Source organism: Solea solea, chromosome 1 (assembly GCF_958295425.1).
Source record: "Solea solea chromosome 1, fSolSol10.1, whole genome shotgun sequence".
Taxonomy (NCBI): Eukaryota; Metazoa; Chordata; class Actinopteri; order Pleuronectiformes; family Soleidae; genus Solea; species Solea solea.
In genome coordinates, this window is record NC_081134.1 from 461,955 (window position 1) to 485,580 (window position 23,626).

Here is a 23,626-nt window from a genome sequence, read left to right on the forward strand (position 1 = left end):
ATGTTATTGCACAAGATCAATTAAATCATGTCATATATTGTTTAAATGTATCTTTTGTTTGGCTGCCCCGAGCAACGTACCAAACCACCATTGCCCCCTGGGCGCAGATAGGTGCTTTCCTTAATTTAAAAAAAATCATATTTTCAGTGTGGGTTTCACGGTGGAGCAGTGGCAGGCACTGTTGCCTTGCAGCAAAAAGATGGTTTTCTTCCTCCCACAGTTCAAACATGCAGAGGTTAATTGGACAATAAATTGACCATGTATGTGAATGTGAGAGTGAACGGATTCAAATGATTTACAATCAAAGAGAAGGGACAAGTGAATGATGGCTAAGGGACAAGTGAATGAAGGGACAAGTGAATGATGGCTAAGGGACAAGTGAATGATGGCTAACTTTTCCTGCGTTACCTAAAGAATTGACATTTTGTGAAGGCCAGCAGACAAACTCATCCCTTTACTGTGGATCTCACTTCCTGTTCCTGTTGTCAGGATGATTATCGCTCTCTCTGTCTGTCTCTCTCTCTGTCTGTCTCTCTCTCTGTCTGTCTCTCTCTCTCTCTCAGAAGCAAACATCAACATATTGTTTCTTTCAAGATGCATCAGTGAGATCAATGAAAAGCCTCTTAGCCGAGGTGCACTCTGAACATCTGCTATTGAACAAGCACTTTCAGGACTAACTCAAAGTGCAAGACATTTTTCCTTTTCTGTTAGTTCTGTGTGTGTGTGTGTGTGTGTGTGTGTGTGTGTGCTTGTATGTATAGAGTATTTTTATCCTTAATGTTTAAAACTGAAAATCAAACTGTCTGACATTTCACATTACAGTTGTTCTCAGTCACCTTTGTGCATTTTCAGATCATCCCCATTATTTGTAAGACAGAGAGTGTGTTTTATTGAAAACATACACAAACAGCACCAGATAAAGAGTTTCCTGCCAAACGTCTGTCACTCACTGAGGTAAATGTGAAAAGAAGAAGAAAGTAGAAACATGCAAGTACTGTAGTATACATACCACTACAGTACTTGCATGTTGTACATGCTGCTAATGTCGGTGTCTGATATGGGTTAGAGTGACGAGACCAGCAAAGATCTTCATCCAATTCCAAAGCAAGAGAATCCCTGTCTGAGCATGGGCGTCGTAACACGGGGCCTTTCGCAGAGAGATTCTGGAAGACCACAACAACCACAATCTTCATAGAACTAGTGTAGGACTCGAGACCAATCTTGGTCGGGTCTGGTCTTCTTGAACCTTTTTTAAATTTTAAATCAACACCACAACTGAATCATTAGTACAAATCATTATTATGACTGGGTGGAAAACTTTCACCTTCACATGCAGCCAATAATAAGTCATTTCACGCGGTTAAATGAGCTTCATGGAGACGACACGGTGAAGAAAAGCAAATACTTCACACCATGGGAGTGAGAGAGATAGTGAAGTGACAGCAGAGAGAGGAAATTAATGTATTAATGTATGAAACCCATGGGAAAAAACTAATCAACTTTGTTGACCATAAACAGATGGGACATTATATATACATACATATACATGTACATATATATATATATATATATATATATATGTGTAGCAGTGTTTCCTCAGCCCTGCATGTTTCAGATGTTGCTCTATAACGAGCTGTTGATGTGAATCAGGTGTTGGAGCAGAGTTCCCTGAGCACCAGCGTTGGGAAACACTGATATAAAGTATGATGCATGTTGTGCAGTGGCCATGGTCATGACTTGGTCTCATTATGCCCCAGCTTGTGAAAACCTCATTTAATCCTGGGTGTAAATAGGTTTTTGACCAGTGGAAATGTGTTTAATCACTTCTTCCTCCTGTGTCACATGACCATACACAGGTTTCATCAGCTTCAGCATTTGTGGGCACTTAACACCTGTGGGAACGTGATAATTTCTTCATCATCGATTTCATTTTGGTAGCAATTCTGACGTCAATTCTTGCACAATACCATGAGCCATGAATTAATGTCGTGTACTTGTACTTGCTGTAGGTGACACACATATATTCACACAGTATTCCTCTTGGTACAGTATGTATATATTTCACATCCATATGAGTCCTTTTGAAATCTCAAAAAGAAACAAAAGAAAAATGTGCATGAGTTTTATTTGAACATATGAGCTCAGTCTGTGTGGTCTGTGTGGTCTGTGACGGTCAGTGGGATGCAGTAATGAAACAGGAAGCTCCAGTACATGAAAAACATGGTTAGAATAAAATAAATAAAACAAATCTGTGACGTGTTCCTTTAAACATTCAGAGTGAGCCATCCCTGAAGCTGTTGACTAAACCTGGGAGGATCCCACATCAAAACCACCACACTCAACAACTTAATGCCAACAGTGGATGTGATGCGTCTAAGCCCAGGGCATTGTGGGTGGCATGGCAGGGGTTAACCTCCCTCTTCAGTCCAGGGCTTTGCCTCCCTATAAGCCTATAGCTGCAAAACAATGCCCTTATCTGGTTCACTCAACCTGCCTTTCCATTCAGCCTCTCTGCCAGCCACACATTTGCATGTCAATCATCACAGCGGATGACATTTTAAAAGCCTGTAAAACGACTGGTAGGAAATCACAGAAATTAATTGCAACATGCACATACACACTCATGTGAAATACACATACATACAAACACACACACACACACACACACACACACACACACTATCTCCCCCTATTTTTCCACACAAGTTTCCAGGAATTGTAATTAGTCTGCAGTTCTTTGTAAAGACAGGAAATGACCAAAACGTTTTCTTCTTTTTCTTTTTCAAATACAAATAACACTGTAGCTATCAAACGTCTTAAAACACTTTGGAAACAATGAATTCTGCCAGTGTTCCCTCTTCTCTTTGTTTTCTCCATGACATTCTCTGTTTCTTTTTGAGTTCAGCTCAATCAAACCAGCAGCAGACACCACTTCTCTCATGAAGATCAATAGTAAACAGTTATTTCCCTGCAAATAGTCATGAATCAATAATATCACACTCTGCATTCATATTTAATTGTTTTCATCTGGCCTTTGTTCACTTGATATTCTTTCTCTTTCATTGATAGAGTGAAAGTAAACCGAGCAGTTGTGAAGTTTGGATATATATACTATATACTATATGTATATATACATATGGGCAATCTCTCTCTCTGCAGCACAGTGATATGAGCCGTCCACTGCGGCTGTTTTCCTGACCAGCCAAGATAGTGGAGAGCTCTTTTCTGTGCAGCACTGCTTGCACCTTCTTCACCACAGTGCTCAGTGAGTCCTGCCTTAGTTCCATCATTACTTCACTGTCCACAGAGTGAGTGGGAGTGAAGTAGTCTTCCTAAAGAAAGGGCTCTGTTCTTTCTTGTATAGAGCCTCAGTATTCTGGGACCAGTCTAGGTGGTGGTCTAAGTGGACACCTGGATTTTTGTAGGTCTCCTGACTCCTGTGAAAAAACCACCACCACTCCACTCTCTGAAGGCCTCCATCAGCTGTCATCTTCCTGACCATCCCTGATACGTGCCATGATCGCTGTATCATCCAAATACTTGTGGATGTGGCAAGAATGGGAGTTTGCTGTGTACAGAGTGAACAGGATGGGAGCCAGAACAGTCCCCTGAGGCACACCATGGTGCTCACCATGCTGTCAGACACGCAGCTCCTCAATCTGACAAACTGTGGTCTTCCTGTCAGCAGATAACAGAGCGATCTCCGCCCATCTTTTCAAGCTCCAGCACTGATCGTCTGATGGTATTGAAAGCACTTGAAAAGTCACAAAACATAATCCTCGCTTGGGATGGGTACGAAACCCGGTACTAAATGGGCCCTGGGGCAGAAGTTGAAGTACCGTAATATCGATAAGCGCTGACATTAATGCTGCTGCTAATAGGAGTTTTTGGGAAAAAAATTGCTGTTTGTCTGCGATGGATTTTCACTGTTCACTTTGAGGAGAGATCTGTGTGTGTGTGTGTGTGTGTGTTTGTGCAGGAGGCGGGGCTGGCTACTGCTGCCTGTCTGTCACACACACACACACACACACACACGGGCAGTGAGAGCGACACAGAGACTTTCTTCGACTGAGTCACACTGAAAAGAGCTGAACGTTCCAAAGTCTGCGTATATTTCACCATAACAAGTGCAGTGAGAGTTTAGCTTGTAAAGAAATAAAGACAATCTCTCACTGACGAGCACAAAGTTCAGCACCTTCAGACCAAAACATGCAGGACTGAGATTTTAATTGATATTCACTGCTTATGGTTGAGGTTGTTTAGACTTTCCAATTGAAAGGAAGTCAATTAAAGGCAGGGTTGGAGATCCTGGAAAAACTCTTCTAGCAGGCTACATTTTGAATTCAAATGTCCACGCCCCTTTCTTTGAAGCTACGCCTCCAGAGCACAGGTACGCACATGGCAGTTTGATTGATGCTTTTGATCGGTACGTTCAATATGATTGGATGGTGTTCTTATAAGCCTGTTGTTCCATGTCACATTTTTAATTTTTGTGAAAATCAATTCATTAATTGGTTACAATTGGGGTGTGAAGAGGATTTTAAGCAATACAGTAAAAAGTGCTCCAGAAACTGATCTCCCACCCTTCCTTAAAGTGTCCTAATAAGAATAGAGGTGCAAACCTGTGTGTTTGATGGAGAAAGATGTTTGTTGGTCCACCTGTATTACACCTCTGCTCTCCCTCACAGTAATTAGACGTCAGGTCAGTAAGTGGTATTAATGGAACATCATTATCAGAGTTAAGGAGCAGCTGCTCTGCACTGGGACAGTGGGGGAACTGAGCTGACGCTGTCGTTTTAATCTTATGTATCTCCCTTTGGTTTCATCTTCTACCTTTCTTTTCCTTTTTTTCATCCACTTCTATATTTGCTCCTCCTATCCTCCATTCATTCAATATCTGTTACCTTTTTTTTGTTTTACTTTTTCTTCGGCTTGTCTAAGTGAATTTATTCCCATCTTCACAAAAACCTACAGCTGCTTTTCCTTCTTCATCCTCTCTTACTCTAAATCGTTTTTTTTTCTTTGTACCGCACATGTATGTAAACATTGCTGTTGTCTCATTAGAGGTGACCGCATCCATTTTGTCTGAGCATGAATATTTAATTGACTTCCCTACTATAGTTCATCATGTTCTGTTTGTGGTAACCAGAGTTCCATCAGGACCATATTACCGTCAGTGCTACAGCCACAGCTGTCATGTAAGATCATGATGGTCAATCATCTCAGTCATGGTTCTGATCTGAAGCGGACAAAAGAAAAGCTTAGCTTAGAGCTAATAAACTGCTATGTACATCTCTCAATATATTGTTTTGTAATGTTTGCGTCTTTTGCACACCGACTGTATGTACACAGAACATTGTCGGTGCAATTATTAAAAAGATATGAAGAATCTCAACTTTTCCATGAAATTTGATATCCAGTTTTATTTGTTGCCTGGATGAGTCTGAACCAGCATCGTCAAGCTTTTAACAACCTGAAAACAAACTGAAAAAACGGTCAAATCAGTTCTATGCTATATTGTATTATTTACTATTTTATCTATTTTTTATTATCTGCCTGTTCTGAGTCTTTGATAAAGTTTGTAATAAACTAAACTGAAGACAAATCATTTTAGTTCTTTTCACTCCTCTTATCTTAAAGAGTAAAATAAACCCCATCTTCTGATGCTCACTCCGCCCATTGCCTGCCAAGAAGTCGGCTGGGAGCTGAGTGAGGGAGGGTGGGGATAAGTGCAGGGGGCGTGGTCTGGTGGTGCAAAATCTGTGCAAAATCCCCACGGCTAACGAGACCAAAGAGGAGCCTGACGTCGTAATCACACCGAACACTTCGCTAGACACCGGACGATTGGGGACTCAGTTCATTTGGGGGTTGCAACAGTCAGCCGGTCCGAGTTTGCTTTCACACTGAACTTTAGTGAAACGATCGAACCTTTTAAATAACGTATTACCCTCCTCGTCTGAGGCGGCGCTGCATCAAACGGTCTTGGGTTTTTTATTTTGTTTTATGTGAACATACGACACATACCGTGCAACAATGGGCTCAGCCATTTCTCCTGCTATCGTTCTACACGCACATATGTTTTGGTTGTGTTTACCACAACGCCCGGTGTTGTCGTCGCTTCCTGAAGCAAACTGAGACCTACGTTTATAGGCGGACCAGAGTTTGGTTGCACATTCACACCTACCCAAACAAACTGGAGATTCCAAGCAAACTAACTACGATTCGTTTTAGAAGGGCTGGTGTGAGTGCATCCTACAAAACCAATGTTTAACAAGGGAGGCAGATATGCTTGCAATTGCATGTACAATTTCAATACTTTACACTAAACTGTGAGGATTTGCACCTGGATCAAATAACATCAATATATAACCATATACACTGTTTTTTTTTTTTACCTGAAAAGGGTGGTTTAAGGGTTTAGTTACACTTTAACGCTGTTATTCTTCATTCTTTTCATTATTGTGTCATGCATAAAGAATATGCCCACAAGACACCATTATTTAAACATACAGACCAGCAACCAGCGTAGAGCACAAATCACAGACAACACTAAACAAATGAACCTCTCTGACCTTCCCCAGGCTTTAAAAACAACAGCAGCAACATTAAACTTCAGGGTTTTGAGACGACATATGATTCAGTGAAGGTGATCTTAGATCATCATAATGAGGACAATACAGAGGAAACTCTTACTCGTTCTCAATTTCACCTAATTGGCATAATTTGCACAAACTTCTTTCTTTATGAACATTTTTAAATCTGCCAACAACCAAGGTGAAAGAAGTACTTAACTGAGGGACTAAGGCCGCTGACTTCTTGATACATGTACTGATAAATTTGGGTTATAACGAAATATCCTTTTGCCAAATTTAGCCAGTAATTTGCTTCGGGTTGTGTTTATGCTGCATGGGAAGTTATTGCAGTAAATATTGTAAATCAACGCCCTCTAAAATAGCTTCAGTCTATTTAGTCCATGGAGAAAATATTCTTATTCCCCCTGTTTTCTGGCATATTAAATGATTCCATGGTTTGTATTGATTCTGTATTCAATTCGACTCTGAGTCATTTTTTAAAATATTTCTGGACACCCCAGCGGTGGGTAGAGTGGGTGGGAAGTTCAATCAAAAAATTGTGGGGTTGATTCCATTCCAACGTGTCCCTGAGCAAGACACTGATCACAACATACTCCCGAATGGCTGCGTCAGCACCGTGTGAATAGGTATGAAAGACGTGATTTAAAAAAACATTTGAAACTCTTTGTTCACACCAGACGTGACGCACAACAAGTTTAGAGTTGCAGAGGTTTCACCAGCAGAGAACGCAACAATGCTTAGCCATGGTTGATGGTGAAATACAGAGACTTCTGTCCCATCGCATCACAAATGCAAGTTATCCCACGGCGTGATACACACATGTGAAAAATCACAAAACTGTGTACACATTATAAAGTGCTATATAAATACAGACCACCTTGAATCTGCCATGCCTTGATGTACATAACAGATGAAGCATTGCAAAATGAACTGTTCTTATCTGCACATTTTATTAGAGTTGATCTGGCAGCTATAGCCAGACAGAGGACCCTTTCCTTTCCTTCCTTTCCTTTCCTTTCCAAAATGGCTGCTGTGTAACGAGTGTGCATGTAGAACATCCAGTTCAGGTCCAGGTGTAGTGTTGCAGACGTTTGCAGAAGGTTAGCTGCAGGTTAGCTCCCTGAGCTTTACAGCATAACATCTGGTAGGTTTGTGATAACACACTGCTGCTGCTGGACTCCACTGTCCCCACTGTTACTTACTTGGACCGACAGATAGCAGCAGTCATTTCACCAGTCATACAAAATAAAAGCAAACCATTCATGACTATATTATTACATACTGTGTAGGCAAAACAATTAAGCCTTTCCCTAGTTTTCTGATTTCATTAATGCACCATAACCAACCAATATTGTTTTTGAAAGCTAATATTTAAATAGTGCATGTATGCAATAAACCCAGCAGTGAGCAGAGTGATATTAATAATAATTGCACCTCATTTCTTCAGTGTCTAACTGTTTTTTTTCCTCCAGACACACACTCTCCCTCCCTCCCTCCCTCTCTCTCACCCATGTGTTATTTCTTCTGCGGAGGCAAATCAGTGATTTTTAAAAGTAAAAGTGTCTCTTTTCTGTGCCGCAGCCTCGTGCATGGCTGTTAATTCGCCGTGCAGGGAAACATTATGGAGCCATTAGAGGCTCTTAAATTGGATTCAAGCAGTAAAGTCATTATCGTCCACATAAGGAAGATTTCAATTGAGAGTGCTTCATCTAATATCTGATATAACTACCATATCAGAGGGAAATGTTGGCTCGGATTCTCAGGCAAAGATAATTCTCTGCAGCAACGCAGGATTGACTTTATTTCACTTTAATAACTTGTGGATCCATTCACATCTTATTTCCCTGCTGAAATTGTGCCTATATATTTGTGTCCTTTAGTCAAAAGAAATCAGTGTAGCTCAATTATGCTGTAGGATTTATCTTTCTATTTACTCTGCAATACTGTGGGAATAGAATCCTTGAGCTACAATACTGACACAGGCTGGAGATACATAGATTGGAAAGATTTACAGAACATTATGTTGAAGAGGACCACAACCTTAACCCTCATGTGTCACTGGGGACTGAATAGAAAATGACTCTCTATACTCAGCTTCCATGTGTTATCCTTCTATACCGATCGCACTAACCAGTGCAAGCCCACGGTCATCAGCAAGTCTGAGTAGCCAAGATCCTTGGTTAATGGACAGATGACACCGCGATCGCAGGACTGCAGGATCCAGACTACAGCAGTGGCTGCTCCATCGTCAGGTCCCGCCCCGAGTCTCCTTTCCCGTCCAAGACTCCTCGGAGATTGACTTCAAGAGGTCGCGAGACTAAAATACCGTGACTTCTGACTTCAGAAGGCTGACATGGAGTTCAGGATTACATCCCATGTTTTAATCTCTTATCAGGACTGAAGGTAAATTGAGCAAATTGAGACCGATTGTTATTGTGAAAAAGTGATATTTCACACTGTTCAATGTGTAAAATGGTAAATGGTCTGTATTTATATAGTCTATAGTTTAGTCTTGATGACCGCTCAAAGCTGCTTTACACTACAGTGTTTGACATTCACCCATTCACACACACGTTTGTTGAGCCTGAGGTTTTTGTTTTTCAGTTGAGTGCCACATGGTATTTTCAGTAATATTTTACAATGTTTGTTTAGACAGTTGTTTGACAGTTAGGCATCATGATTGACAGCTGAAATTGACCCCTGCTTAGTCAGGTGAGCGTGTGGCAAGTGTTAAATCTGTCAAATCAATCACATTTCATCGTGAAATCTTGTTTTTATCAACTACTCAACAAGTAACTCTGTGTTTGAATGTGATCAAAGGCCAAATCTAATCAAGAGTTTGACACATTTCTCATTATTTAGGACTAAGACCTTTGATCTGTTGACTTGTGACATGTTATAAACAGACAAAATGGCACTTCAAAGTTAAGTTTAAACTTTATAAATACTTTAAGTCTAAAGGAGAAACTGTGATCGATGGCAAATCTCTTTAAACAAACAGCAAATCAGCACAAGGAGTTTACATTTCAAAGTTGGGCTGAGAACTGAGCTATGAAAACTGCTCTCTCTCTCTCTCTCTGTCGCAGTGAGATTTACATTCATCTTACCTTTCTGCCATAACATGTGATGGAATGGCGGCATCTTGGTCTGGATTGATGCCCCCACAGAGTCAGAGTGTTATGGTGTAAGTTCAGGTTGGGGTAAGACATCTGTCACACACACCCATTAAAAACATCAAACATTTCTCCTTCTTCATCAGGAAATGCTGCCCCATTCCTCTCCTGCCCAGAGAAGGCAACTTACTCCACATGTCACTAATAATGAATCGTGGTCAAACCATAATTTACTACCCGATGACAGTGCTGAGGAGACATGTAATACTAGTGCAACCACTTGTTCTTGTTGGATTTAGAGTAGAAGCTATGTGAGTGTGTGTGTGTGGAGAGGGTCAGAGTAAATGGGCAGCACTTAGCAAACACACACACTGGTTGCATTCAGATTACGAGCCACATGAACAAATGTTAGTCAAAAGTCAAAGTTTAATAAAGAGCAGCAGTTTTTTTTATTGACTTCCATGAAGAGTCAATGTCAGAATGATGGACGAAACTTCTTAATCAACCTAACCTCACGTCCAGTAAAGGAAACAGAAAATAAACGACAAAAACTCTCTCCTACTCTCACTGCTACCTTTAAAGTTAACAAACAGGAACAATTTAGTCAAAACACTACAGCAAATGATCCTTCACCACTGACTAACACCGTGTTTCCTCAGGGAGCTCTGCTCTGCAGACCCTCTGGATCACGTGTGTTGGACTTTGATTCCTGATCACCATGGTGAATGATACTGATGTATGCAACTAGGTGTGTGTTAGAATCTCACAGTGCAGCTTAGAGAGATAATCATGATACTGCTTCCTGCCAGACTGTTTGGGGGAGTTTCATTTAGTTGCATGGTAACTGCTAATTAAATGAAAATGTCAAATGTGGTGCACGTTATGTGTGCACGCACTAACCAAACTGCATGCACACTTTCACAATCTGGGCTCTAAGCAATCGTCAAAAGAAGGCCTTTGAAAATGATTTTAAAACGAGACTGTACACGAGTGACAGCATGTGTTATTGTCATAATAACAACAACCAAGTCCTGTTTTCACAGCATGATGAATGATGTCCTGACTATGTATATGCCAGAGGTCACTAATAGGCAGATTGCAGTCCGACACAGACCTATTTCAATAAATCATTATCTTCCATGTTTTGATCCTTTCTAGCCTTTGTGGCTCCAGGGAAAGCAGATCAATGATATTTACTGTGACACCATTCAGCCAGTCATAGCAGTGAGTTTAGATATATTATATATTTAACATATCCACTGATAATGTGAGAAAAATGTTGACAAATCAAAGGTTTAACTAAAGATTCCAACTGAAGTGCTTTCATTTGAAACATCTTTGGTTGAGATCCTGTTTTATTTTTCACCTGATAAAAAAAAGAACATATTTATAGAGAGTAACCATGTCAAAATAACTGGGATATTTTAAAGGAAGAAAGGCAGAGACAAAATGAATGTTTTGTAAAAATATGTATTTACAATAATATATAATAAACACACATTAACTTAATATGAGCTGCACCGTGAGTTGGTCTACAAAAATAGAAACAAGACGCTATGAACTGAAATCAGCCAAACCAAACCAAACCTTTAGGATCTAGCAAGAGGATTTAGTGACAGCACTGGATCACAAATCCTGTCTGTGTGTCACTGAGTCTGTGCTCCGCTCATGAAGGAAGAACTGAACAAATACTGTTAATGAACTGATTCTAGTGATTCAGTTACACTGAAAACAACTGTCACTTGTGTGTGTGTGTGTGTACCGTGTAAAACAAAGTCACGGCAGTTTCATGCAGCCATGCAGTGATGACTGAGATGAGTGAGTGAGTGTGTGTGTGTGTGTGTTGTCCAGCACACCTGATTCAGATGAACAGCTCGTTATCAGGCTTCTGCAGAGCTCGGTGACGAGCTGACTATTTGAATGAGGTGTGTTGGAGCAGGATGCAGGAGAGTTCCCTGAGGACCAGGGTTGGGAAACACTGTCTTAGTCAAAATGCTATGATGTGTAACTCTCAGAATATTCATTCAATGCAAAAGTCTCCTTTTAAACAACATATTTATTGAGCATTGAGCTGTTGATTGGCTTTTTTTTAAAATAAATATGGACTTGCTCCCCAGCACCATATTGTTGACTTTAATTCATTATTTTTTTATTTTTTATTTCATTCATTGACCAAGGTAATGCAAAGATAACCAGTGAATCTGCAGATTGGTTTGTTCCTCTAAATCTAGAAACGCTTATTCATGCTGCTCTTTCTTTGTCACGATTGTTGTCATGAATTTACAACTGACAGTTTAGGTTGTGTCCGTATGCGTTAAATAACTCATGAGTCACGAATCCGAGGTCTCCATTAACCCGGATTCATCGAGTCCTAACTAAACTATGACTAAACAATAAACCCCATCGCGTACATGCCTCTTATAAACATGTTAAACTCATTACAAGATCAATATAGCCAAAAGTATAGCTGCTAAAATTGCAAAACTACGGGACTCCTGTCAGACAGTTCAGCAGCACAGTGAGAAGCACACACACACACTAATGAGTCAATCTGCCGGTTAACTTCCTGTAGAGCCGATTCTGACTCTGAACCGCTGAGCTTAGCACTCTGTGAGTGAATCCACGGTTACAGCCCAAGACAAAAGGCATCAAAACAACAACTTAACACGTTTAAAATGCATCTCACATCAAATAGTCTGGTTCACTTCTAGGTGGTAACATTTCACTTCAAACTGATTTTTAAGGTTAGAATTGTATCCATTTTACCTCCATGATCACTATGTGACACACCTCCACCCAAGAACCATCTCAACTACGTCAACATCCATCAAGCCTTCAAGTCAGGACACTTAACACAGACAATCCAACCTCGTGCTCCATCCTTCACCACAATCACACCAGTGTTTTTGTCTCTGACGGTGAAGTCGCTTTTGTATCCAAAGCACCAAATTTATGAGACCACTTAACATTGTATCAAACTTCCTGCCAGGTCTAAGAGCCAAATCTTTTTCTTCTGTTCACAGTAAATTGGATTCATTCTAATTATCTAATTTCCCTTCACTTCTTTATGACCAGCAGACTTTTTCTGACAGTAATTGGATGAATATGTTCATTCTTTCTTTCACCCATCCATTAATTGTATTGTCCTTTGAGTGTCGCAGGTCCAGCTCTTTTCCTGGGCTTTCACTAATGTTGATGAGATATGAACAATCTGTTGTTATTTTACCCAAATTATTCACAACGTCATTGATCTACTTAATGTACTTGGGACAAGGGTTGGCTTTGATAAAGTCCGCCATCTTGCACTGCCAGCTTGAGTGTTTTGAAGCACAAGCTTACCACGCAAACGAAGAATACAGGCACCGCCCATATAATCCTGATGCACAAACCAAAAAAAGAGTACATAGACAATAACATCTGTATCTATGGGATCTTCTATGACCCTGATTCTTACCCACCAGACATTTAAGCCCCTTGTGTTAAGAGTGCAGGCTTCTGCTGTGCTGCTGGTATAAAATACCTTCTTAAATCTTCTTAAAGAATTTCATTGTGCAGTGTGACAGTCTGTTTTAAATGAACATATGACCACAAATATCTTGAAAATAGAGAATATTCTCTGGTTTGCCACCAAACACAGGAACGTCTGCACCTCGTCCACGGACCACGTGTGTTTCTGCAGACAGCAGCAGCCATGTATGCTTTCTGTTACACACTTTGATTCTTGTGTTGGATATCGCGCTCATGACTCAGTGACAGTGACAACAGTCTCTGACCAATTAGTCGTTACAGCTACTATGATGTGATGCACCCGTGATAGGGATCGTAATCTGGGAGGAATCTGTGTCACTTCATTTAAATGATAAAAAAATGACAACAAAAAGAAATAAAACTAAGTTGTATTAAAAATAGAAACAGAAAAATAAACATCAAAGTAACATGGGTCATTTAATTACTACCTGAAAGGATCAAAAGCCCTTCTCGTCACACTCTTTTTCCCTTTCTCTTTTTTTCACACTCCCTCAGTACACCTCCCTTCCCCCATCCTCTTCTTATTATCCTGCTCTATCAAGGTGGCAGCGCTTTCTTTTGTCCAGCCTGAATGTGAAAGGTCAGGCTGGTGATCAAGCCGGTAATTAGACAGACCGGCAGAGAGGAACTAGATCACTACATGTCACCCTCTTCAAATGAACAGTAAGGGAACCTGTGTCCATATCCCACTGAGCCGCACACAGAAAACTCCTGCCTCTTTTCATTTGAGAGGAAAACGAGACGAGAACAGTGAGGTGGCTCGCCTTTCTTTCTGCCCTTAATCCACTGCTAGTGGCTTCTAAGCCTATTAGTGTCTGGAAACTTTAAGACAGAGGTTAAAAGAAGCAGGACCTCTGAGAGATGAGGCTAGCTTTTTTCATGTTGTGTCTGTGTGTGTGTGTGTGTGTGTGTGTGTCCTCATCTTTAATAAACAGGGAGGGAATGCAATAATTTAAACACCATGCAAACCAATACATGATACAAGTTTGTGGAGAACCTAATGTTGGGTTTGTGTCAGAGAGGCTGCGGTGCAACACTATAGTTCGCTTTGTTTGAGGACCTGACGCATAAATAACCAGCACTCATAGCATTTAGACTGAATATACAGTTATTCAGTCCAGACATCGAAGCCAATGCAGTAAAGAATATAGCCTGCATTCTTGTGAATGGCCAGCAGGGAGTAACTCCATTAATTCCTCCCACATTCTTCTTACCACTTTATACTCCTCATGAGGGTCGTAGGGTGCACTGGTGCCAATCCCAGCTGACATAGGGCAAAAAGGCATGGTCCACCCTGGACAGGTCCATCACAGGGTAACTGCCCTATGAGGGAAAGATCCTACTTCTCACTTAATACTAGTTAACACTTCCCTGAAGGCTTCATGCTCTCAATCATTGGTAGCAGGTCTTACTCAATACATTAAGGTGTCATTCATTTGTTCATTTGTTCATTTGTTCATTCTGTTTATGCAGCATCGAGTCGCAGAGGGATGACGATCATCCTGGTGTTGTAAACTGTAGATTTGTTCCTGCATTAACACAATAAAGAGAGTCTTAGTGGGACATTGATTATTTACTCATGTACGTAAGACACTCACGTAGTCTGAGCTTACTTCCTGTTTACTTAATGCACAGCAACACAATTTCAACAATTTGTAAAGTAACTACCGTCGGCAATAAACGTACCACTCAGTAATACACACTTATTGATCCGTGCTTGTGGGCAATAACAACAGTAGGGACTGCAATAAGCCTACAAAGTAACATACAAGGCTACATAGCTAATATAACAAGACCTCATTAGCTAAATTAGCACGGTGGCTAGTGGGAGTTAGCTTCCGTATGTTCTTACATTTTTCAGGCTGAAGCAGAGCGAATCTTATTTGAAAAGTTTAAATAAACTTTGGAGGATCCGGACCGCAGTGTAACCGGACTTACCAACAACTTTTGTATACATCCAACATGGCGGCCACTGAAGACCGCTGTCTTTTTAATTAACTGTTGCTTCCATTATAAGTGACTTGCTACAGTCGTGAGATGCTATTCCTAGATAGCTATTGCTCCTAGAACACTGCGGTATGATTGGTTGATACGTTTTCCGTCGCTCTGCGTACATCGCCTGCATCATTGGTCTGATTGGTTGTTGGTCTATGTGATTGTAAACAGAGGCATTTTCGTCTACATCCATTGGTCACACCTCTTTAAAGTGGGAGGTGACTACATCCTTTCAGGTAAGATGAAGCCTGGCGCTGGCCAACTTATTGATGCCGTTAAACAATGGGAACGCTAATAATCTTCTTGTGGCGCTGAGGCTTCACTTAAAGCTCACTGACAAAACTCATTTTGAGCATTTTTGTAAAGCTTTATTAGTATAGATTAGATCTCTAGGGGTCCCCACAAAGGATGGGACCTATGTTTGCTTGCCCTTCCTGACGCAACCCTCCCATTCACCCAGACTAGGGATTAGGATTACACTGGATATGGCTGTCATATCAAGGAGAGACTGTACAACACGGTGCAGTATGTGGTCAGCCATTCAGAGTCAGAGACAGTGACTACATACATTTCAAGTTCACACATTCATTTATTTAGATTGTGGCACTGGACGATCAGATAAAGTTGCCAGTGGCCATAGAAAATGTCCTGAAAGACTTAAAGCAGCAGGTCAGACATCAGTTGGAAAGTGAAGGGGCCGATCCAGATTTGTCATTGGTTGGACAAATTACAGGCATTGACTGTAGCATGTGTATCAAAACTGCTTGAAGTTAGTGTGGCTACAGAATTCCGTCGAATGGCAGAATTTGGGATGTCTGTGTCTACGTTGTCAGACCAGGAGCTTGACTCTGTAGTGTCTGACATCAAAGCTGAGATGCTCCATAGTGGCTACAGATTAGTAATGAAGGGAAGGCTGAGGTTTTTTATTCCAAAACTGTTCAACTGATCAAAGCAAGTACTTAAAATGAAGCTGTAGAGGACTGGAGAGTGGATTGGTGGTGATAAAGGGTAGTGAACACACCTGTAGCGAGGCAGGGATCATTTCATTGGACAACACAAAAGCTATTCTATTGGTTGGGGTGCTTTGGCAGATCCACAAGCAGAGGAGAAGTCTGCAGCTGGAACTCACAAATTCTGTGTGAGCAACAACATATTTGAGTCCAAGCAAATAGTTTGAGCTCGAGCAGAAAGTTTGAGGGAAATAATCATATCTGTGAGACCAACAGCTTCAATCAAAAAACTCATCAGGTCTTCCTCACTTTCTGCCCCCAAACCCTCTTCCTCCACTTGGTCTCACTAATGCCAGGATCAGACTACACAATATTTTCGTCTTTCACAATTGTCCCCAGTTGTCAGATTATGTATCACAGGTTATCTGGGTACCACTACAAGTATGAACCCGACCAATCAATCGTTCATGACACTGCACAAGTTCAAAGGTCATTGGGGAGGTGGTGCAAGGAGTTGTCAATCATTACTACATTTGCTGAAGTGCCTCCACTATTTCTGGTCAACATTTGTTAAATGTTGTCGTGGTAGTCCCTTGAGGAGACATCAGTGAGGCAGGGCTACTGTTGCCATGGTGCCACCTAACAGCAGCAACTGCATCCTTCCTCCTTTTTGCCATGTTTATGTCTCAGAAGGGTAGGAAACATGCTAAGCATCCAGACGATGACTTACACATCACAAATGTCACTTTGTTCTGGGGACAGTTTGTGTCTCGTCCAGATGCTTGATGTGCAGACTCAGTTGCTCTTTGAGGTCTTCAGTACTTTGTGTCACAATGTCATTTAATAAACTTGTGTCTGTGAACTTTCCCTTGCTTTTTTCTTCAGGACACACAATATCACCCACTTTCATCAAACGTCCCACACACACGAGCTTCCACAAAGCCCTCTGTCACAGCTTTAAAATTCATTTAAACCTACACTCACAGGGTTCTTATTTAGATGTTAATAAAGTGTCAGATGTGTTCCTCTGCTGCTTTAGTCCATCTAATTTAAGATTCTTTGTTGTGTTCATTCAGAGAAAGTCTTGTACGATATATAATTCAGTGTGCTACACATTTCTTTCCTTAGTAGCCTATACTCCAATCAGTGTATATATAACTTTGGAAGATATTATATATATATATATATATATATATATATAACCTTTCTGAAGATATTTTATCAATTGAATCATTCTACCTCTTTGTCACATTACCTGCACATGCTCTTAATCTGTAATGTTGATTTTTTTTGTACACACTAAATTAGTAAATACAAATGTTTATTTTGTATAAAATAATTTTTGCTCCCTCACAAATTCTAAAATCCCTGTCACTTCATCCTGGAAATGTAAAATGTTAGATAAGATCATCCTTTATAATTGTAACAGCACCAAAGACAGTAAAGGTAATAAATCATTAAAATGCATTTTCACATGAATGAATCCACAATATAGAAAAATATTGACTATTTAGGTAATACATAATGACACAATTGAATAGAATATACATGGTAAGTAACCAAAAGAGAGTAAGAGACTAATAAGAGAATGTACTTATATGTAAATATATTATAATAATATATTTACTGTGATTGCACAGAAGATATTGTACTTATTGTAATCTCAGTCTCCCCCAAATATGGCACCTGTGTGTGAAAAGTCTCAGTATTTAATGTTCATAGTTTTTCACCGTCCCTCTGACATGGCTCATACCCAACTTCCTGCTCACACAAGCAAATGATGACATCAGTAAGTTGAAGATGAAGAGGTCAAATGGATGTGAAGCCTGGGTGAACTTTCATTTCTGTCTCCTCAAAACAAGCAAATCAATCACAAAAAGCAGGCGGAGCTTTTAAAGGACACTTTTTGAATGACTCTGGACTTGCACACCCTTTTTCACCACCACTCTGAAATTGACTGCACTTTCATCAGCTTTGTTACATTATCTGGATTCATTTACTCAAACACAAGTTGCACCGTGTTCCAGTTTGGAAAAGAGTGATTGATCCACTGCCCCTGCAATTTTGCTCAGTTCAGCTGCTTTGTACATGTTTCGATTTGCTTCTTTTCTATCCAGAGTTTTGATGGTCTCTTTGCTTATGTTTGTTTAACACAATTTGTAATTTCCTGTCTCCTCTGCCTTCAGGCTCCAACTGTCCACTACAAAGCCTCTGTCTCTGTCTCCTCCTGCCCACTGTTCATCACCTGTTCTCTCAGTGCTGCCAGCAGGACAGATTATTGCCCTGGACCTGCTCTTTAGACGATTACGGTCCTCCTGAAGGGCTGCGGTTATTGTTGTTTGTGTTGTTGTGGCAGTGGTGAGCAATCTCCACTGAAAGGCCAGCGTTGGGACGATCGATATAGAGGGGGCTCACTTGAAGGTCAGACGCTCTAATGAGAACGCTGTAATTGCGAATATTCATCTTTTGAATGCTCGCCTCTGGAATCGGGTTATCAATTACACATGCACGCAGACATGCACACGTTCCTGCACGTTTCACTTGTGAGCTTCACCAGCAGAACTCGACTTCCATGTCCCTGCATGTGGAGTGCACTGTTAGGACAGTGAATAACCTGGTCAGCATGACGCAACAGAGCCGCACGGTTCAGTTCAGGCTGAGTTCAGTCATGCTGTAAACCTGTGGCACCATATACGATGTTCATATATACAGTATATATATATATATATATGTACTGTATATCAGTTGAGATGACCATTGATGGAACCTCGAGAGTCAGTGATAAGTTAAGTTGAAACACGTTTCCCTGTACAGTGAAATTCTTAAAGTAATAAAGTATACAAAAGGTGTATTGGCCCCGCCTTTCACCCCATGTCAGCTGGGATTGGCTCCATCTCCATCGTATGATCTGACATTCTGATCGTCCAGACTTAATTTAACATTGTTCTCTGTGATACTTTGTTTTACCAGACCATAAAATGAATAAATAAAACAGTTTCATCAGGAAATAATCATATAGGAGCTCCTGTAATCCATATGTGAAGCAGTACATGTGAAGGTGCAGGACGATGTGCAAATGACATAGATAATGCATTCCATTCAAAAAAAAAAAATGTATTCATCTGCGTTATTCAATGTGCAGCGGCTGACATTTTTATTCTGCAGTCCTATAATTACAGGCTAAACAAAGCCCGAGTCCCATTAGAGCTCCTCCATTTAACTGCAGAGCAATTCAGCAGAACACGCAGAAAAAGTTCCACTCACTATATACTACGATTTAAAGTGAGCTGTTCTTTTAATGAAATCAATGGCCCTCCTTATCAATGCAGCCAACTCATTTCTAACCAGAGCAACTTCTCTTTGTCTCCATTTTTACTCTAATTGGCATCAAATTGCACGGTCTCTCCAGGACATTGCCAGAGTGCTAAAATAGAACGATACACTTTTTAAAATATCTTAATGAAACCACAACACTCTGCTGCAAATGCTGTTGGATACAAACAGCATATACACAACAAACTTTGTGCTTTGTGTTTTGTATGACAGGTCTCTCTTGGAAAAGAGGTTTTTAATCTTAATGGGATTTTCCTGCTTAAATAAAGGTTAATAAATAAAGACATGACACATTCATTGAGATCTGGGAGATCGCGGTCGTTGTGTAGAGGACGCCGCGCCGCGGTCACCACACCACGCTGGGGTTAGAGGTTCTGAGTGTGGCAGCGGGTGAGTCCAGTGGGGGACTCGGGCCCGGGACCCAGTGGACCTGGGGGGCGGGTACGACAGGGATGCTGAGCTTTGGGGTTCCGGATGAGCGGATGGAGGGAATGTTTGTTTTGTTTAAATGTCTTTGAGAATTCTTCTTCTTTTTTAAGTGCACTTTACTATACATACTGACTTGAATAAAAGTTGGCCATTGTTGGTCAGCTGTGTCGACTCGACTTTGACTTTATTGATAGATAATTCGATCGGAAAAAATATGAATTCCCATTCATGCCCTGGTAGATGTTGATCATTTGTCCTCTGACTGAGACGTTTTTGAGAAGGATAGCGAGGCTTTTTCGGTTCAGTGCCTTTTCAAACCAAAACATTAACAGAGTTTGTTTCTTTAATCTCTGATGACGTCTCATGGTCATTTTAGGAGTTAATATCAAATATTTCTGACATAATTTACCTTTAAAATCTGAAAATCTTCTGCAGCTTCATTCTCTGTGGTATTTAAAGGTCTTACTTTGATTTGGAGAACCCTGCCCTAATAGAGGAAACAAGTTATTTCCCAACATATGATAACATTGATTATAAATCAAAAATATTGCCAACGTGTGAACACAGCACAGACACACAAGGCAAAAATCAGCTCATTTAACATCAGCAGCAGCATTTGAAAAGTGTGCTCGGTTAAGTGTGTTCCTGCAGCTTTGTTTGTCCTTGATACAGAAAGAAGAAAAATGATATCAATATTTCACAAAGCAAATGGACAAATGTGAGTGAACACATTTTATTTGAGGCAGATGAATGAACACACTGTCCACTGCACGACAAATGAAACAAACTCAACATGAATTCATTTTCTGTTTTATTTCATGGATTATTTTGTCAATGTCTTCTTATTCCACTGAAGAGAGGAGATGGCTTTCTGTGCAGGCTGTAATTGTGCCGTCAATACCTTGTTAACATGAATGATTTCCATTGTAGGGAGAACAATGGTAGCTGATAACAGGCTGTCTACAGTACATTAGAAAATTCCAGCCAGGGTCAGTCTGGGCTGATACTATTCTGAGCTGGACTCAAGTGATTTTCTCGAGTGAAATGCAGACTAAATCAGACTAAAAGAACCAAAGAAGGATTTTTTAAGCATGGTTGTAACAAATACTGACATGTTCCCACTGTGCAGAGAACCATTGAGACACAAACCTTCTCTCTCCATTAAAACAAGGCTGCCAGAAAGGACACAACGAAAAATCGAAAGCTCACCTTGTAAAATCTTCACCCATCCGAGTTTGCAGTATCTAAAGAATATGACTGTCTGTTTAATCCTTTCAAAAGACTCATGGATGAACAGTGACGCCAACATGTGGTTATCACAGTCATTTCACTCCCGCTATTTCAGGAAGCCAAAGAATCAGCGTCTGTGTTGTCAAAGAGAGTGAGAAGAACACCTGGACATAGTTTCAACTTTGTGGCCTGTTTTTGCACATTGAGAGACAAAGACTCAGAAAAACGTTATCGTAAATATGTTTCATACTGTTCCAATTTCAAATCTAACATGCACAATCTGTTGTTCATTTACATCTGCTTTGTTTTTCGTCATTTTAAATTGTTAAAACAGTATTTTAACATGCAGTAAATTGTAAATAACTGCCAAATATTGGACGTTATTCTGCAAAAAAGTGCAAAAGCACTTAGTTACAGGACATTCTCTGGTCCTTTTATCATTAAAATAAGAAAAAAAGTCCACAGACATTTTGAGGGTGAGGTGTTAAAGGGTAAAATAGTCAATTTTGCGATGCGATTCGATGATTCAGTGATTCTGTGAGGAATTATTCACTGAATTATTTCTGTATGAGTGGGTGAACCCAGATGCAGCTGAAAAAATGAAGATGTACTTGGAGGAAGAGTTTGTGGCAGATGCGGTGTGAGGATGAAGAGGCAGCGCTGGTTTACAGAACACAGCCACAGAAGGCTGAGCAGTGAGCCAGGCTGGATGACTGAGCAGCAGATGGACGAGGCAGGAGGCTGAGTGGAGCTGGAGAGACCTGGACATGATCTGGACATGAGCTGGTTATGAGCTGGTGTGTGGACAGTGATGCTGAAGCTCAGGTAAACAGAGGTCAGTTTTATTTATCATCTAGTCAGATTTAACAAGTGAAATCCTTTTCTTATTTTATGAAGGAGTTTTTCCCCCTAAAGCAGTTCAACGCGGTGCCTGCAGGCACTTGCTCACCCGCAGGTAGCCGATAAGCCGCCTGCAGCGCAGGTCTGAAAATAGCAAGAGTCACCAATTGAGTTCAGTCTAAAGGTTTTCTTCAATGTTTACTTTCAAGTTTTCACTTTTGATCTTCAAGTTTAACTTAGCACATAACACTCAAATGAATTCATTTATAATAATGTATAAACTTTTAATGGGACTTTATAGGGCCCATTATGTCAAAGCATACATATATATATGTATATATATATATATATATGCTGTATATACAGTATTAGTATGTTTTTTAAATGCTGAAATGCCTTATTATATGCAAATATTGCATATCATATACTGTATATAAGTCAAACATCAACAGAAAAATTAGGTGAACAGTTTATATTAATCTGGTATCATTAATATCATTACAATGATTATGAAGAACATTGACAGTTATGAACACAGTTAAATGGATAATGCGTAATATCCATCATTTAAATGGTAAATTAAACACATTCATATTATTCTGGAACATCTATGTTATTCTCTTTATCTCTCAGTCTCAAAAGGGTTGGTGACCCAGTCCTAAAATTACTATTTGTGTTAGATTGAATACATTCTTGTGTTTTTGGATTACTACTCCTAACTCATTTGCATTACTAGTCACAATATGACAAAAGAGAAGTGGTTTTAAGGTTAGCACTAATCACTGTGCACCTCTGGCCTGTTTGGAGAGTGTTATTTAAAACCCATCTGTGATTTCATTTCATTATCACCTTAACTTAGTCAAGACTGATCTGCCACAATATTAAAAATCCCACCAACAATGATGTCAGTTTACACACTGACATCATTACACTGGTCATATATTATAAAAAAAAATACATGCATTTTTGTAAATAAATACAGTGAGCATGTATTTTACGTGTTTCATATCTGTTTGTTGCTGCAATTTATATCACTTCCATTTTTACTCCATGAGAATATTCTTTTAATAAATCTGGATTTTTTTTTATTGCACCCCAGTGTAATGTTGTTATTAATGTTTTTTGTTTTTTTTTCACACATTCTGTCGTAGTCATTTTTGCATTTTAGGTCATCTGAATCGCCCGGTTTTTGTAATCTGTGATACACCAATTTGAGGGAAGTGTATGCACCAGGTTTTGATAAGGCAGCAGAATCAATAAACAAAGTCAAGTCAAATCAAATATTTCCTTTTTTGGTTCCAACTGGTTTGGCCAGTGAGTTTCTCTCTGCTGTCGTTCCTTTTCAGCACCACGGACAGCGCACAGCCTGAACCGCTGGTCCTCCAGGAAAATGTTGCCATATGAAATGTTGGATTTGTGCATTCATACAAGAACAAAACTCATACATACAAACATAAATATCACGTCAACAACATTTGTGCTTAGCAAACTGTGAAGGCTGCTTTGAGGGACCGTTCATAAAGAGAAGATTTATGGAAAACTCACACACACACACGTTATACGACCGTCTTTGACTCTTCTCTTTACCTCAAGCTTCCTTTTCTTTCTTCAGACA